The sequence below is a fragment of the Sapajus apella genome, unplaced genomic scaffold, assembly GCF_009761245.1.
Source record: "Sapajus apella isolate SASKATOON/1434 unplaced genomic scaffold, GSC_monkey_1.0 scaffold58, whole genome shotgun sequence".
NCBI lineage: Eukaryota > Metazoa > Chordata > Mammalia > Primates > Cebidae > Sapajus > Sapajus apella.
This window is the reverse complement of record NW_022436998.1, coordinates 4,389,371-4,405,257: the sequence shown is the minus strand read 5'-3', so window position 1 is coordinate 4,405,257 and position 15,887 is coordinate 4,389,371. Positions and strand designations below refer to the sequence as shown.

Genomic DNA, 15,887 nt, shown 5'->3' with positions numbered 1-15,887 from the left:
GTGTTCCAGGCACATTTTTACAAACAGCCTATTTGGAAGTTACTAAAACACAGAATAAATGGATATGAAATGGTAGAGCCATTTCTTTCCAGACAAGTGTTTGGCTCTCAAGTCTTGGAAGATGATAAACATGACAACCCAGAAAATGCTAAGAAGGATAGCTCCAAGGATAAAAATAGTTGTACATAGCAAAAGTTCCCCACTGCCAATTCATTATTGCCTCGTCCTGCCCTTTTACTCTCTCTTCCTCAAATTTCTTCCCCCATTCACTGCCTCACTGTCTTTTGCGAAAATGAGTACTTTTGGTATTGTGTTGATTCTGGATAGGTCACCAAGATCAAGAAGTGTAATAAATGCCTTTATCTGAGCACAAAGATGAAAGATTTCCTTGATGTTCAAGTTTTAACTTCTTTCTCATAAAATACCAGAACTAATATTTCTTAAAATTTGGAACACATAGCTATATTTAAATTGAAATATATCTATAAACTATCTAGTAAACGTGTAATTTTTAGCTACATAAACAATTTTTTAAAATTTTATGGGTAAACTAAGTTATATGTAACACAGTTTAGGATCCAAATTCTTATGGTCCAGTTAGATTAGATATGTAAATACAATTATTTTAAATGCATAAAATATATTTCTCTCTCTCTCTAGAGCCACTAAGTTGGGCAAAATCTTCATTTCTTTGATTTTCCCTGTCATCCAGCCTTGAGCACAATTGTTCCCAAATATTTTGAAAGCCTACTGTGGAATGATTTTTCTTTTTTCTGGGTTTGTAAATGACTAGGCATTTTATATACTTTCTCTCTCTCTCTCTGGCCTCAGCTAACACGGAGCAAATATCTGCCACCCTTCCCCAAGTCAGACCTGGCACTCCAAATCCCTCACAGATAATCTGTGAATAAAAACACACCCACAGACCTAGATATTAGTATTATAAGTGACAAGATTGTATTCCAGCATTCATTCATAAACTGTTTGAGCCAAGCTCAAAGTACATTTTTCCTGTAGGAACAATGTTGTAAATATTATAAATGATGGGTTTCTCAGACCAGACCGCACAAGTCCTATCTAATCTGTGTTTGTCTGTCTAACTATTCCTCTGTCCATCAAACACCTAGAGAGTTTCTACTTTATGCCAAGCTCCCTGCCCTGCATCAGACCACATCAGAATCATCATCAGTATATTTATAGTTAATGAAACTCAGGCTCGGAACAGTGGCTCACACCTGTAATCCCAGCACTTTGGGAGGCCAAGGCAGGCATATCACTTGGGGTCTGGCCAATATGGCAAAACCCCACCTCTACTAAAAATATAAAAATTAACTTGGTGTAGTGATACATGCCTGTAATTCTAGCTCCTCGGGAGGCTGAGGTAGAAGAATTGCTTGAACCCAGGAGGTGGAGGTTGCACTAAGCTGAGATCATGCCACTGTACTCTAGCCTGAGTGACACAGTGAGACTGTGTCTCAGAAAAAAATACCAAAAAACAAGCAAACAAAAACTGAAAGACATGGTATACTAACATTTTGGCAACAGCCTAACAAGAAATTGTCTTTTCAATCTTTTGCCTGTAAAATAGTACCACAAATATTCATTGGAGAACTACTATGTGTCAAAGCCTGTGCCTGTCACTAGGAGTAAAAGAGTGAACAGGGTAGTCCCTGCCATCAAGGAGCTGAACAGCAGGACTCAGAGAAAAAGCAGCTTTGATTAAAGGAGAATGGAAAGGTACGTGCAGATGTAACATTTGGAAAGGATGGTGACTTCTGTGAAAACAAGCACTAAATGTTATAAATATGACTCTTCAATATATCAGCCATGATAAGCCACTTTTTTTTTAAATCTCTCAAACCAGAGACAATTTTTGATGCCTTTGAATGAGGGTTGAAAGAGAGTGGGAAAGAGAAAGGAATTAGGCAGAGTATGAGGAAGATACCACCTGGGATGGAACTAGCGGATAGGGGAAGCCTGCATGGAGCCTCAGCACACTTAGGGGAGTACACTTGGCTGCATTTCCCCACAGTGGTCCCTTCATCATGAAACTGCATAGTTGCCAGTCTGGACCAAGAACATTGGGTAGGTAGAAATGGTAGAAGGCAGCAATCAACTTAAAGGGTGAAGTCTCAGTAACAGCCTGTGAGCGACTACATGGTCTCTGGCCTCCTTTCCTGTGCTCTGTCCCTTGCTCTCCGCTCCTGAGCGTGATCCTGCCTCCATGCCTTTGCCTTACATTCTGCACTCTACGCTTGGTACACCCCTCGCCTAGTTACCTGCACAGTTTAGTCGCTTACCTCATTCAGGTCTATGCTAAATGTCACCTAAGTCCTTCTCTCACCTCCCTGTTTCAAATAGCACTGCCCCAGAGTCCCTGTTGGTTTTATTTTCCTTTATAGCACTGGTCACTGCATAACCTTATTTATTTGTTTATTGCCTATTTCCTTCTACTAGGATGTAAGGTCCATGAGAGCAGCGGGTTTGTCTGGTTCACTGCTGTATTTCCTGTTCTGAGAACATAGCCTGGCCCACTGTAAAAGGAATTAGCAGGTGCATTTTCTAAGAAGGGGCTTTTAGCCTGGAAAGACCCTTTTCCTAAAAACCTTTTAAAGAGGAATGTTTTCAGCTTGTCATTTACTTGTATTCATGTTTAAGACCAAGTTTCAGCCTGTCATTTACTTGTATTCAGGTTGGTGAGGGATGTGCAGTTGGTGATAGTATTCTAGAGAGTTGTGAGATGAGCCATTTGTCATTGCATTACTTTTGATCTTTCGCATTTTTTCTACTTTTAGCTTCTTAAAATCTACAGAAAAGTTGCCAAAGTATTTCAATGAACATCCATATATCTCTCACTTAGATTCACTGTTTAACATTTTGCCACATTTTTTTCTCTCTATATATACATGTTATTACAATTTTCAGATATGACCATTTACCTCCAAATACTTCAGTTTGTATCACCTAAGAAAGGAGATACAGTTACCATATTCAGGAAATGTGGCATTGTTATAATGGTATCTAATGTGCAGACCTGTCCCAATGATATCCTTTATAACCACAACAATAATGAAGTACTAATCCAAGAAACAGTCTAAAATCACACGTTATATTTATTTATCAAGTTTCTTTAATCTTTCTCAATTTTTCTTTGTCTTTCATGACATTAATATTTTTGAAAAGTGTAGGCCATTTGTTTTGTAAAATGGCCCTCAATGTGGACTTATTTTATGTTTCCAAATGATTATAGTCAGGATAGATATTTTGGGCAGAAATATTACATATGTATTAATGTACCCTCCTAAGAGCATCATCTCAGCAGCACATAATGTCAGATTGTCCCATTATTAGTGCTGTTAAATGCAATCACTGTTTAGGTAGCATCCAACGGATTTCTCCATTGTAAAGGTACCTTTTCCCCTTTGAAATTGATATGTTTATAGTATCAGTTTTAATTGCATGAAATTAGACTCTATGGAGAGACACTGTACAACTACGTAAATATCCTACTTCCCAAGAATTTTTTTCTTACTAGTTTTAGGATCCCTGGAGATTCTTGCCTGAATCAGTTAATGACACGATTATGAAATAGTGGTTTTATAATTCTCTCATTCCTTATGTAAGTTGACATTCTCTTTTAAAGAAGAGTCTTCTTTTTCCCCCATTTATTTGCTTGCTTGTTGTAAATATGGACTCATGGATTATTTTCTTTAAATTTAGTATGTATGATCCATTTCTGTTGCTCATTTTGATGTTCAGATTGTCCTAGAGTTGGCCTAACTGCACTGATCCTTGACATCTGGGGAGAGAAATACCTAATCCTAGGAGTAAGAAACATTTTTAGTCCATTCACAGTGCTGCTTTAATTTTAATTGCACATGAGTCACCTGAAGGCCCATATTCTGCATTCCTAACAAGCTCCCTGGTGATGCTGATACTGATGTGGACCCTGGCTGAAGTAGCAAAGCTATAGGCATCTGTGGGCTTATTGGGAAGAGCCAAAACACATTGTTCTCCCTGTATTAGTATGAAAAATTCACCTCATTATCATGGAAGAGAATGATCTTCTGGAAAAGTATAAACTCTGATAGGCATGGAGGAGAGAAGATGTGCACCCCACCTACGTGAGTCCCAGAAATCATGATAAGGAATGTTGCATTCCTCACACTCATGCTTATTTCACATTTCTCTTGAAATCCTGACCTTTCAGGGAGCTGGCTTCAGTTTCTAGTTTCTGGGACCACAGGAAATAGTGACACCTTCAGTGTTAGCTGTGTCTCTACTGGTTTTCTCTGTTAGTCAATCTAAACTTTATTGATACCAAGGGAAGTTAGGCAGTTTGAGCTCTCCTAATCAAAAAGTAAATGCTCATTTTACTTGCTCTGTAGGAGTATAGCTTTTTGCCGTTGGCAAGTTTCAGTAGCTTTTGGTCAAAGGAATGGTAATGGAGTGCAGTTTATTTTTTTTTCCCTTTTGAAATCATTTCTAGACAGATTGTTGTTGGCACTCTGGCCATTTGTAGTTTGTGACCATTACATTCAATTCATTCGTTCAAAATTCCAAATATACATAGTATTTTGTGTTGCTTAGTAACTTTATTTACATTTTATCATTAATCCTTTTTTTCTGACCTAATTTCATTTACTCATCTGTCATCTGACTAATATTTTCCCTTAGTCTATTAGTTATGTTAATTGATAGGATCTTCCTTATAGAAGAAGAGAACTTTACAAGTGAGGACTTCCTCTTTGGATGTCTGTCAGAAGTCAGACAGGGCTGGGCACAGCAGCACACACCTGTAGATTACACCTGTAATCCCAGTATTTTTGGGGGGTGCTAAGACAGGAGGATCATTTGAGACCAGCCTGGATAGCATAGTGAGGCTTCGTCTTTACAAAAAAAAAAAAAAAAAGATTAAAAAGAAAAAGAAATCAGAGGATATCGGCTGATAGGAGTAGAGTCTCTTAGTTTACTAGCTGTCAGTGAGCATTGGGGAATGAATGAATGTGGAACCAATATGCACATGTCAACTCAATTAACAATTGAGATTTCCAAATGGGTGTTTTTGTTTGTTGTTTATTCCTTTTAATCTCTACCATTTATGTCTTTGTCACTTATGGCATTTAGATAGCTAGCAGATCATAGCATTAGATGTCTGTAAAGCTTGGGCAATTTCTGACATATAAATGATTCACAACTTCATATGCACCACTGCTCTCCCTTAAAACTTCCTTCTTCCTGGGGCTGGGCCCCCACCTGTCTGCTGAGAGATGTTGGATGCCTTTCCCTTTATTGCAAACAGTTCACCTGCTGCTTGAGATCCTTTATCAGCCAGAAAGTGCTACAACTCTTGTGCTGCTTCTTCTGGTCACAGCACACACTTGTGTTCATTGAATAATGTGGAGTTAGTATGAATTTTATTCTCCATCTCTCAATTATGTATATGTTACAGAAGGGTGTTTAATGTAGCCACACTGTGAAAACATTACTTCTACAGGTATTGATCAACTTACGACCTATGCAACTTACGACCATTTGACTTTACGACCACAATCGCTAGCCACGACTGCTCCGCGTCTGGCAGCGCAAACGTTGCCCAGCTGGGCGTATGACAGTGCGGACCAGCTTCTGGCAGCACTACCATACTACCATCTCCGCGTGCACCATTTCAACTGTACATATAGCCTACTCAACTTACGACCTAATCGTGTTATGACTGGTCTGCCGGTCCCAATCGTGGTCGTAAGTCGAGCACTAGCTGTAAAGGCTAACCTGCAAACCTAGTAAGATACACAAGTAGGTACCTTTTAAGTCATCTTTGTTAGAGGATGCCACCTGAAGGTCTCTAATGTCAGATGTATGTACCAGGCTTAGCCTGGTAAGATATCATTGGCCCACAGAGGTTCAGTGGTTGCTATAGAAGCACAGGGCTAGCAGATCTTGTGGTCTGTGGAGGCCACTAGCACAGTATTCAGGGGCTTTGTCATGGCTGGGTGCCAACACCTGGTGGAAAGCAGAAAGGCTGTTTCAGTGCCTCTTGTGCTAGACACCTGGTACCAATTAGACCACACCTGCTTTCTGCTGTTTGGTCTCTCCCTTTCTCTCTCCTGTGAGCTACGTTTAAAAATAATCACTGAAAATCAGAAATGTTTCCAGTTATAACCCAAATCTCTGTAACATCTCAAAAATATGTATGTATTCTGGAGACAGTAGTAAATAGGAGATCAAGTTTCACCTATTCTCTCATTTAAATGTAGAAGAGTATCTAATTTTTTTCTGACATGAAAAATTCTCAGACACGTCAGCTACTTCATACAAAAACCCAAAAAGACTATGGTAGCATCCTTTACAGTGCCTAAAGCAGTGTTTACCAGGAGATATTTGCTAAAATAAATGGTCCAAAGCAAAAATGAATGGTAATGGAATGCATTTTACTTCCATTTCCCATCATATCAGCTTTTTGCAAGCATTATTTTGATTACAACAAGCTTAAATTCCTCATTAGATTTCCAATACTGTGTTTGAACATTGCTTGAATGTCAGTCCCTGGCTCTTTATGCATATATGTATACATATAGAGACTTGGCTATATCCAGATGCAGAAATGCATACTTAGTTGATGTGATTAGCTGAGGAAATTGGTTGGTTTTTTTTTTTTTTTTTTTTTTTTTTGAGACGGAGTTTCGCTCTTGTTGCCTAGGCTGGAGTGCAATGGCGCGATCTCGGCTCACCACAACCTCCGCCTCCTGGGTTCAGGCAATTCACCTGCCTCAGCCTCCTGAGTAGCTGGGATTACAGGCACACGCCACCATGCCCAGCTGAATTTTTGTATTTTTAGTAGAGACGGGGTTTCACCGTGTTGACCAGGATGGTCTCGATCTTTTGACCTCGTGATCCACCCGCCTCGGCCTCCCAAAGTGCTGGGATTACAGGCGTGAGCCACCGCGCCCGGCCAGGAAATTGGTTGTTAAGAATGTTCTGGAAAGTTAGGTGATGCCTTTAATATCTGAAAGTTTTGAAATAATTTCTTAGAGTGTTACTCCTTGACAGTATGCTGTATTAATCTTACTGTATTGCTATAGAGGCTATTGTAAATTCAGCCAGCATTTGTGGAGCTCCTGCCGGGTTCCCAGGCCTTTGCAGGGGCCATACTTGTCCCTCTCTTCAGGTCATTTACTATCAGACCTGATGTGCATAAATGTGAAATGTCAGTACTGACACAAAACCAACTTAGGTAGAATAGGTCCATGGGTCTCCAGCAGTTCTTCTATTTTCATAGGAAGAGCAATTCCTATGAGGTAGAAAGGCTGAAAGAATGAATAGTTTAGGAGGATGGAGAATTGCAACTGAATGGTGAAGAAGAGGCAGAGGAGGAGGGAGAGCATTCCAGTTAGTTGGGCTCAGTATAAGCAGAAGCTCGAGGATGACATTCACACTGTATCTGAGGGATAATGAGAAGCCTGGTCTAGTTATTGAAGTAGAGGTTTTATCTTGGAAAGAGTGCAGACAAGGTTATAGAGATCTGGAACCAGGCCCCAGAGGTATTGCAGTGCTGCAGAGCAAAGTGGTCTGGAAGGTGCTTGAGCAGCACTGGGATGGTTCAGGAGTTGCACCACCAGGTTCCACTCCTGCTTCATCCATCAGGAGCAGTGTGATACTGGTTGTCACACAAACTCTCTGTGGCATGGTTTCCTCATTTGTAAGATGAGGACAATGATTTTATTTGTCTCATAGGGTTGCTAAAAATAATAAAACAATAATGATATAAAATGCTTAGCAAAGTGCTAAGTACTTGGAGGAGCTCATTCCATTTTTAGTTATTAGGCAAGGGAGAGAAATAAAGCTGATAGAATAGGTTAATTGAAGCTTGAGAAAGCTTTGTCAAATTGCCTTTTGCCTTCATAAAGTTGAAGACGGAATGTTAGAGGTGTCACCATAATTTCCAGACTCTGTTCAAAGAGGCACAGGAAAATACATGGAGTGACGTATTGCACGAGGCCATTGTGTTTTTACTACATCCCACTACATTTCACAGATTTGGTGGATGATCATGGTTGAAAGCCATTGAGAAATAATTAGGTCAGAGTAATTTGGAGTGTTCCTTAAAAGTCACAGAGAACTCTTATTCTGGTCAGTTAGAGGAAATGAATTACTCCACCAGAAGTAACTTGGAAGTTTGGTTTGCTTTTTGTTCTTGATTAATATTTTATATTGTATACTCAGAGGCTATTTTACTGACTGGAATGAGATAGAGAATTGAAGCAGAATAAATCTACGTGGAAAATGACTATGAATATCCATAGAAGAATTGTAGCACCTAACTTCTATAATGCATGCCTGCTAATTCTATTAGTTGTGTTCACACTTTGGGTAGGTAAGAAAATGGAAGGCAGCCCTCTATAAAAACAAGAGTTCTGTTTTAATACCCTTCCTTAAAGCTTTTCTTTAATCTTAAGATTTTTTTCTTAGCTCAAAGTAATTTTAATTCACTTACTAGTGGGAAGTTTGGATTTTTATTAAGCTTGATGTCTTCTGTCTTTGGAAAAATCTGAATAAGTTGCACTTCAGACTTATTTTCATATTAGAAGCTATGAAAAATTGTACAGCATATGTGTTATATGAAGAAATTGCATCTTCCAAGGATAATATTACAAACCACTCACATTTTAATCACAATAAGTTTTACTCCCTAGTGCTGTTCATCTGTATCTTAATTCTGAATATTATAGATGTTTCCATATCTGGTATAGAGACTGTTCTTATGTGCAATTTAAGTGTTTTCAAGGGTCAAAGCTTGTAAATGCTAATAGTTTCTTGTATAGCACTCCAAATATAATGCCATGCATTTACTGGCATCAATAATTGTTAATTAGCATTAATGCTATTTGTGTTTTAGAAAATGTAAGAGATGAATCAATCAAAAGTATGACAAATGTTTGAAGAAACACATGTATTAGTCTGTGCAGTCCTTAAAATATACTCTACATATATGTGGATATATATGTACGTATTTGTATATACATATGCATATATGTATAAGTAACCTATTTGGCTATATGTAGCACAGATTAGTTCTATCTCAGATATTATAAGTACTTATCTGTACCTTTTTCATTAACTTCATTATGTGCCACCTTAAGTATTAAGTACTACATGTTAAGCATTAAACAGATTTATTCTAAATGGCTGTTATGGATTGAATTGAGTCTCAAAAAGAACCGTTGAAGCGTTAGCCTCTGCTACGTGTGAATATGACCTTATTTGGAAAGATCATATTCTTTGAAGGTATAATCAATTTGGGCTCTTAACTGAATAAGACTCAGGTCCTTATAAGAAGAAGAGAAGGCTGGGCATGGTGGCTCACACCTGTAATCCCAGCACTTTGGGAGGCCAAGGTGAGTGGATTGCTTGAGCCCAGAAGTTCAAGACCAGCCTGGGAAATATGGTGAAACCCTGTCACTACAAAAAAAAAAAAAAATACAAAAATTGTCTCAGCATGGTGGCATGCACCTGTGGTCCCAGCTACTCTGGAGGCTGAAGTGGGAGGATCACTTGAGCCTAGGAGGTCAAGGCTGCAGTGAGTTGTGATTGCGCCCCTGCATTCCAGCCTGGGAGACAGAGGAGACTTCTTCTTAAAAAATACATATTTAAAGAAAAAGAGAGAGAGACAAACAAGGAGAACATCATGTGAAGATAGATGCACAGAGAGAAGACAGCCATGGGACTACCGGAGAAACAGCACAATTGCATGCTGTAGGGGAGAGGAAATTCTCTCCAGGGAGGTTGCTACCAGAAAAAGGGACTATGCCCAGCTCCTTCTGGTTAGAGAATTTAAAGGAACTGATCAAATTCAAAATCGTGGCTATGAGAAATAGGAGAGAATGTGTCCAGGCATATAAAGGAGTAATTATAAGAACAAAGCAAAACAAAATGCAGCATTAAGAACCCAGTTGACTGGAATAGCATATTTTTAGTAGTACTGATTTGCAGACAAGCACACTGGTAGAGGAGCAAGACTAGCGGATGAATGGCCAAAAGGCTAAAGAACTGCAGATAAAATGTGATAACCAGAACAGGGAGAAAGTTAACAATGATTGCATTGGGTCTGAGGAAGAGAAGTAAGGAAATGGATCCAGAGAAAGGTTGATTAAACTAAATTGAAAGGAAGGAGCAGAGAATCTCTGAATGGGGATATAAGCCAGAATACAGTTATTTTAAAATCAATTTATGCTTGTAAGTTCAGGTTCTAATTACAGTAAGTCTTTCCTTTTCTAGTAGAAATGAGTGCTCAACTTAAAATTTCAGACTTCACTGTTAAAAAGGATTAAATAATCAATAGTTATGGAAATATTGTAAAGGAAATGGTGATCTATGAATTCATAATCATGAAGTTCTAATTAACTTCCTCATCAGTACTTGTAATAAGCATCACCCTCCTAACATTTTTGGGAAGTGAAATGTTGTAAGTTGTTCAAATCAGGAACAACAGTTCTTGACAAAATTTGCTTTTTAAAAGCATAAATGATTACATGTAATTACTTCTCTTCCTTGGATTTTTCTGCAGTTTTCTTAATTTAATAAATTAAAAAGGCAATATTGAAATGATCTCATATCAAAGCCTCCTCTTTTATAATTCAGTAATATAGTTAGTGAACAGACCTCGGTCTTGGTGACTTGTGTGAAAAGCACTTTGAAACTCCCTGTTCACAGATTCTTCTTAATATGCGTATAATAGTCATCCAAAAAGCTAGTCAGGGAGAATACCCGTCAGCAGCTTAAATTCCCTTGTTTAATGTCATGGAAATAAAAACATACCTCCTTCTCCTTGGGAGGCTGTCAGGTCTGATCTAGCTCCCATAGCTTCAGTATTCTTATTTCCAAATATGCCCTCTTTTGCTGATTCTGCTGCCTTTGAAAAGAGATGGGATGGGGAAATCTCACTACCCAGCCCTTCAGGGCCTCTTCTCAGACCACAATCCAGGCTGCTGACGCTGACTGTGGTAAGGCTGGAGTTGACAGCTAACACACTTTTTTCTGTCCTTCTCATTTACCATTCATATGCCATTAACATTCATGTCCATAGTTTTGGAAATTGTGTCTTCTTGTCTTTGTAACTGGCAGAGTAGGCATATAGGGCTAATTTTTTGTCTACCCATAGTGCTCCTTCTTTCAATTGGAGTTTCTGTCACTTGATCATGTTCCATTTAATAGTTTATTAATAAATTTTGATATATTGCTCCATAATTGTTTCTTGTGGGTAAGTCTCTACTCCCCGGTGTGATTTTAATTAATAATTCAAGGAGGCAGGGATTGTGCCTTAACATCTTCTTTGTAAAGATCCCTTCAAGAAGAAACCCAAGAAAGAATACATAGGATCAGTTCTTAGAATGTGTGCAATTATTCAGTTTTTCAATAAGTATTTATTTGAACACTTACTTTTTGCCATCTACTCTGCTAGGGTTGTATAGCCAAGCAGTGGATCCACTGAGCTTACACTCTAGTGGGAGGTCCAGATGAGTAAATCAGATAATCTAAGACAGTGTGATATTTGATTTGAGAGGATAAGTATGAGTTGTTATGTATGACTATGGTCTATGTGTAAAGAGGAGGCTCTTCTGCAGCTTTGAACGAGTGCCTAGGAAGGTGACCTTTGAAATCAGCTGATACCTGAAAGGATATGTAAGGGTTGGCCAGACTTAGCAGAGGTGGGGAAGGGTGAGGGGATAAAGACAGGGTGCTCATTTGGAAGAAGACCTCTCTAGCTAATTAGAGAGTAAAGGGGTACATTATGGCTTGAACACAGAGTTCAAGTAGGAGTGGGGAGGCCATAACAGTGGCAGGGATCTGAAATGGCCTTGTTAAGTGTTTGGGTATTATTTTAGGAATGGGGATTTTTAAAGCCAGAGAACAGCATGATCAAATTTATATACTTAGAGTCTTCTGGCTGTGCTGTGGAAGATGGTTTGGCAGAAAGGAGCTGTAGGAAGACAATTTAAGAGTTAATTGAGTGATAGAGACTAGAGAGGATAGTGATCTGAACAAGGTGGCTAAGTGAAGGGATTCAAGAGACATGTAGCAGGGAAAGTCCTTGAAAATTATTGGATTGTTGGAGAGGGGTGCAGTAAGAGAAAGACATGGTCAAGGGTGATTGGAAGTTCTCTTCAATTCTCTGTTCCCCCTCCCATTCCTCTGTCATTGATTTTAGGCAACCATAAATTTAGAGCTATAATATTCATGGTCATAAAATGAATTTATGTGGGCCTTATAGGACATTTATGTTCAATTGTAATATTTTCTATAATCTCTATAGGAAGGCTTTTAGATTACAGAGATAGTTTCTGTGTTAAAGGCCCTCTGTTAAAATATTAAACAGCATTCCTGGGTACATGATTTATAATAATTACAAATTCATCATATTTAATATTTCAGGGAAATGTAAATATATATAACCAGTTTCCAATCACATTATGCCATTAAAAGTCAGTTAATTAATGATGTATTTATTAGGCAGGAAAAGAATGTGAACTTTCAGTATAGAACTCACCCATTGCCCAACCATAGATGAAATAAAAATCTAGACAAATATAAAGTAATGAAAATATTTGTTAGATATACAGATAGCTCCAGGTATTTCCAGGAGTTATTAAAGCCATTTGTGGTTTTCTGGAAGATTCTGGGCTAATACTCAAATGCCACAGTTTATCACTTTGGGATTATGCTTCTTTGATAGGGAATCACCAGTGGCCATTTCACTCCTACGTGCCATCTAGACAGTTATTTTTTCCCTTTCTTCATCTATTCTTCCCTTTCTTTCTTCTTTAAAAAAAGTTAATCCGTTTCTTACCAGACCTCCCTTAAATTCTTGGACGTGAGAAGTACTCTCAAGAGGTATTAAAGAAAACTGAACCTGGCACCTTTGTTTTGGTCTTGGCCCTACCAAAATCAGCTCTGTAATTAGGAATTTGCTACATCTCAGGATCTTGATTTCTACATCTGTAAAATGAGAAAACTGAAGTAGACTATTGTTAAGGGGACTCCCAGCTATGATTCTTTTATCCTGCCTTTATTTCCCTGGTATTATATATCCAGTTGCTTCCAGGCCTTTGTTTACTTGAGGGTTCCACTGGTACTAGAGATTTGCTCAGAGCTGCCCCCTCATGTTGTAGCTTCCATGGTTTGTCCTCTGCCCCCACTGGCAGTACCAAGGGACTAGACTAGAATAAGCAACTGGTAAGGAGCCCAGGGGAGAAGGAGACGCAGCACGGCAGCTGAAAGTCCCATGTTTAAATACTTAACAATCTACATACACATCACACGGTAAAGTTGCCCTTTTGCAGCATTCCTTATCATTACTATTATTTTTTTTAACCAGACAAATGTTTGAGTTTTTTGACTTGTTTATATTTTGTGTATGTGTGCATTCTTTTAAATTGGGGTGGGAGAGATGGGATGGTTGCTGAAGAGGGCAGAGGAGAAACCACAGAACATTTTATTGCAAACTATGCTGCCTCTCCAGACAAAAAGCATAGATTTCCTTACAAAGGTTGTAGTTCTCTCCCATTCCAAGTCCATTCTGGCAACCCCACCTCCACATTCATCCTCAGGTACTGTTCTATAGCATGTTTGTGACCCCTTCCTTCATTGCTAACATATGTCCTTCTCAAATCTGCCTTCAAGCTTGTTTCCTTCAGAAATACTGATTAATCCCACTTATGATTGGTCACCAATCACATTTAAGCCCCCTGGACGTCATTGTTACTCTTTTAAAACACATTTAAAATAGTTTCGGACACAAAATAGGAAAATACCAAGTCATTTGTATATGTTGTGGTATGTATACAGTAATATCTTCTATCGCATATTTTAAACACACTAGAAATAGTGTGATTTTTCACGTATTGTTCTGTTTAGTTTTTGAAATGAAAGATATGAAGGGTAAAGAGTAATCCTACTGCCATGAAGTCGTTTGACATCACTTGTTTTCTCTTACTCATTGTGATTGCTGTCACTGATGAAGTTAATCCCAGCTTGGACATTGGCATGTATGATTTTGCAAAATGGTTCTTTAAAGGACTATAAGAATGTGGTCATTTAAAGCTGTTTCAGAAAGTGTATTGCTCCTACTGTGATGTTAGAAATGGCAATTTTTAAACTTATGTCAGAATTTGACTACAAAATGGGTAGTTTTTAAAGCTGCCTTGGTCTACTGCTTGATGCATTTTAAATTTGAAATGAATCTTTGAACACCTGTATGGCTGCAGGAACAGTGGTTAAGTTTGTTGGTTTTCCACTTAGTCATCTATCACTTTAGTAAGAAGCTAATGCCTATCAGTTGGAGAAAAAGCAAATGCTTTGCATTGACAGTCTCCCCTACCCTCTATTATTGTCATTTTTTTAAGTCGTCACTGCTCTGGCTTTTAAAATGCACGTTTTTGAATGGATTTTGCAATGAATGATCTCTTGTAGATCTCAAAGTCCACTAGAAAGAGTATTGGGTTTTTTGTTTGTTTTGAACCTTGCAAACAGTAATGCTTCTTTGCCACTCACCCTCCCCCCACCCTCACTCTCCACAACGTTCCCGTTTGCTTATAGTTGTCAACGACCATGATCTCTGGACCCACGGCTACAGTAACAAGTTTGTTAGTGATTTTCAAATAAGGTGCAAATCAAGGGATGGCTTTGTCCCACTTCCGCGCAGGCGGGACAGACTTGAGGAAGACCCAGCTGAGGAGACAAATTCTCAGGGTGAGTCAGTCTCATCGCTGACCGTTGCTTTTAAACCCGCCAGGAAAAATATGCCAGTCATTGTTATGATGAAAACAACCGAAGGGGTGGGTGGTGAGGATAAGAAGAACCGAGATAATATTTGGCCAGAGCTACGTGTAGCACAGGAGCCAGAGCGGCAGCTGCACCTGCGAGGAGCGCAGGCAGCGGGCGCGACCTCCGGGCGTGGTGGTGGGCGTGGCCGGGCGGTGGGGGCGTGGCCGGGCGACGGGGCGGGCGATGCCGCCGGTTGGAAGGGGGTGGAGTTGCTCTTGGAGGCGGCACCGGACCTGGGCCCGGAGGCCCGCCGCGCCCTATCGGGCCTGAGCCGAGTGGCCCCACGGAGCCGGCGCGCTCCCGCCTGCAGGGGGAGAGCGGACGGGGTGCGGGGACCGGCCAGGCCGTGGCGGGTGCTGTTTCTCTTTCACTTTCCTTCACTCTGAGGCCGGCGCGCTGGCGGGCGAGGAGCGGCGGCAGTGGCGGCCGCTGGGTAGGTACTAGGCGGGCGAGGGAGCGGTCGGGACGCCAGGCTTCCCGCCCAAGTTTGCGCGTCAGGCGGGAGCGACACTTCCAGACACCTGCCCCGGCCAGCCCCGCCTGGAGCCTGGAAGACCCTTCGGGTGCAGGGGGCGACCGGCCGGGGCGGGGACTTCGGAGCCGTTCCTCGGTCGGCGGGGAGAGGGGCAGGCTTTCCGACCGGGAAAGGCGGCTCGTTCTCCCTGGCCTGAGTAGCGCGCCCGCAGGGCCTGGGCCCGCGCACCTGCCGGGCAGGCGCGGCGGTCCTGGGACCGCACTGGGCTGTGCCGCTGGGTCCTGTCGGAGAACGCAGAAAAGTTCCCCCTCGCCCCCGCCCGGTCATTGCAAGTTCTTGCTTCCCTTAACTGTCTTGGTCACAGGGCTCTGTGCCTTAGGATCTTAGCACCACCTCAGGTCGGGACCGTGCATTTCCTCTTCCAAAGGACTTTCTCTTAACTTTGGAGGTTCATGGCAAACCTGTGGGAAAGGCAAGGCAGTTAATCCCAATTTTTGGAGGAGAAAGCTGAGACCTGGGCACAGATAAGAAACTCTTTGCTGAAGGTCATACAGGACTAAGGGCCAGAACCCTGATCCTCTGTCTGTTAATT

At 40.5% G+C, this 15,887-nt stretch overlaps 1 protein-coding gene across 5 annotated transcripts in view; it reads left to right on the top strand.

Annotated features, from left to right (window-relative positions):
* PCGF5 (polycomb group ring finger 5) overlaps positions 1-15,887 on the top strand; it is a 117,716-nt gene that overhangs the window by 41,124 nt on the left and 60,705 nt on the right. The window contains exon 2 of one of the 5 annotated variants that reach the window (XM_032245560.1): positions 14,593-14,745. The exons of 2 other annotated variants lie outside the window; for them this stretch is intronic. The gene's annotated coding sequence lies outside the window, so the exon portion shown is untranslated. Of the gene's footprint in view, positions 1-9,619; positions 14,746-15,117; positions 15,254-15,887 lie in introns of those variants that run through there. 2 more of the 5 variants (XM_032245559.1, XM_032245558.1) reach the window with 2 other exon arrangements.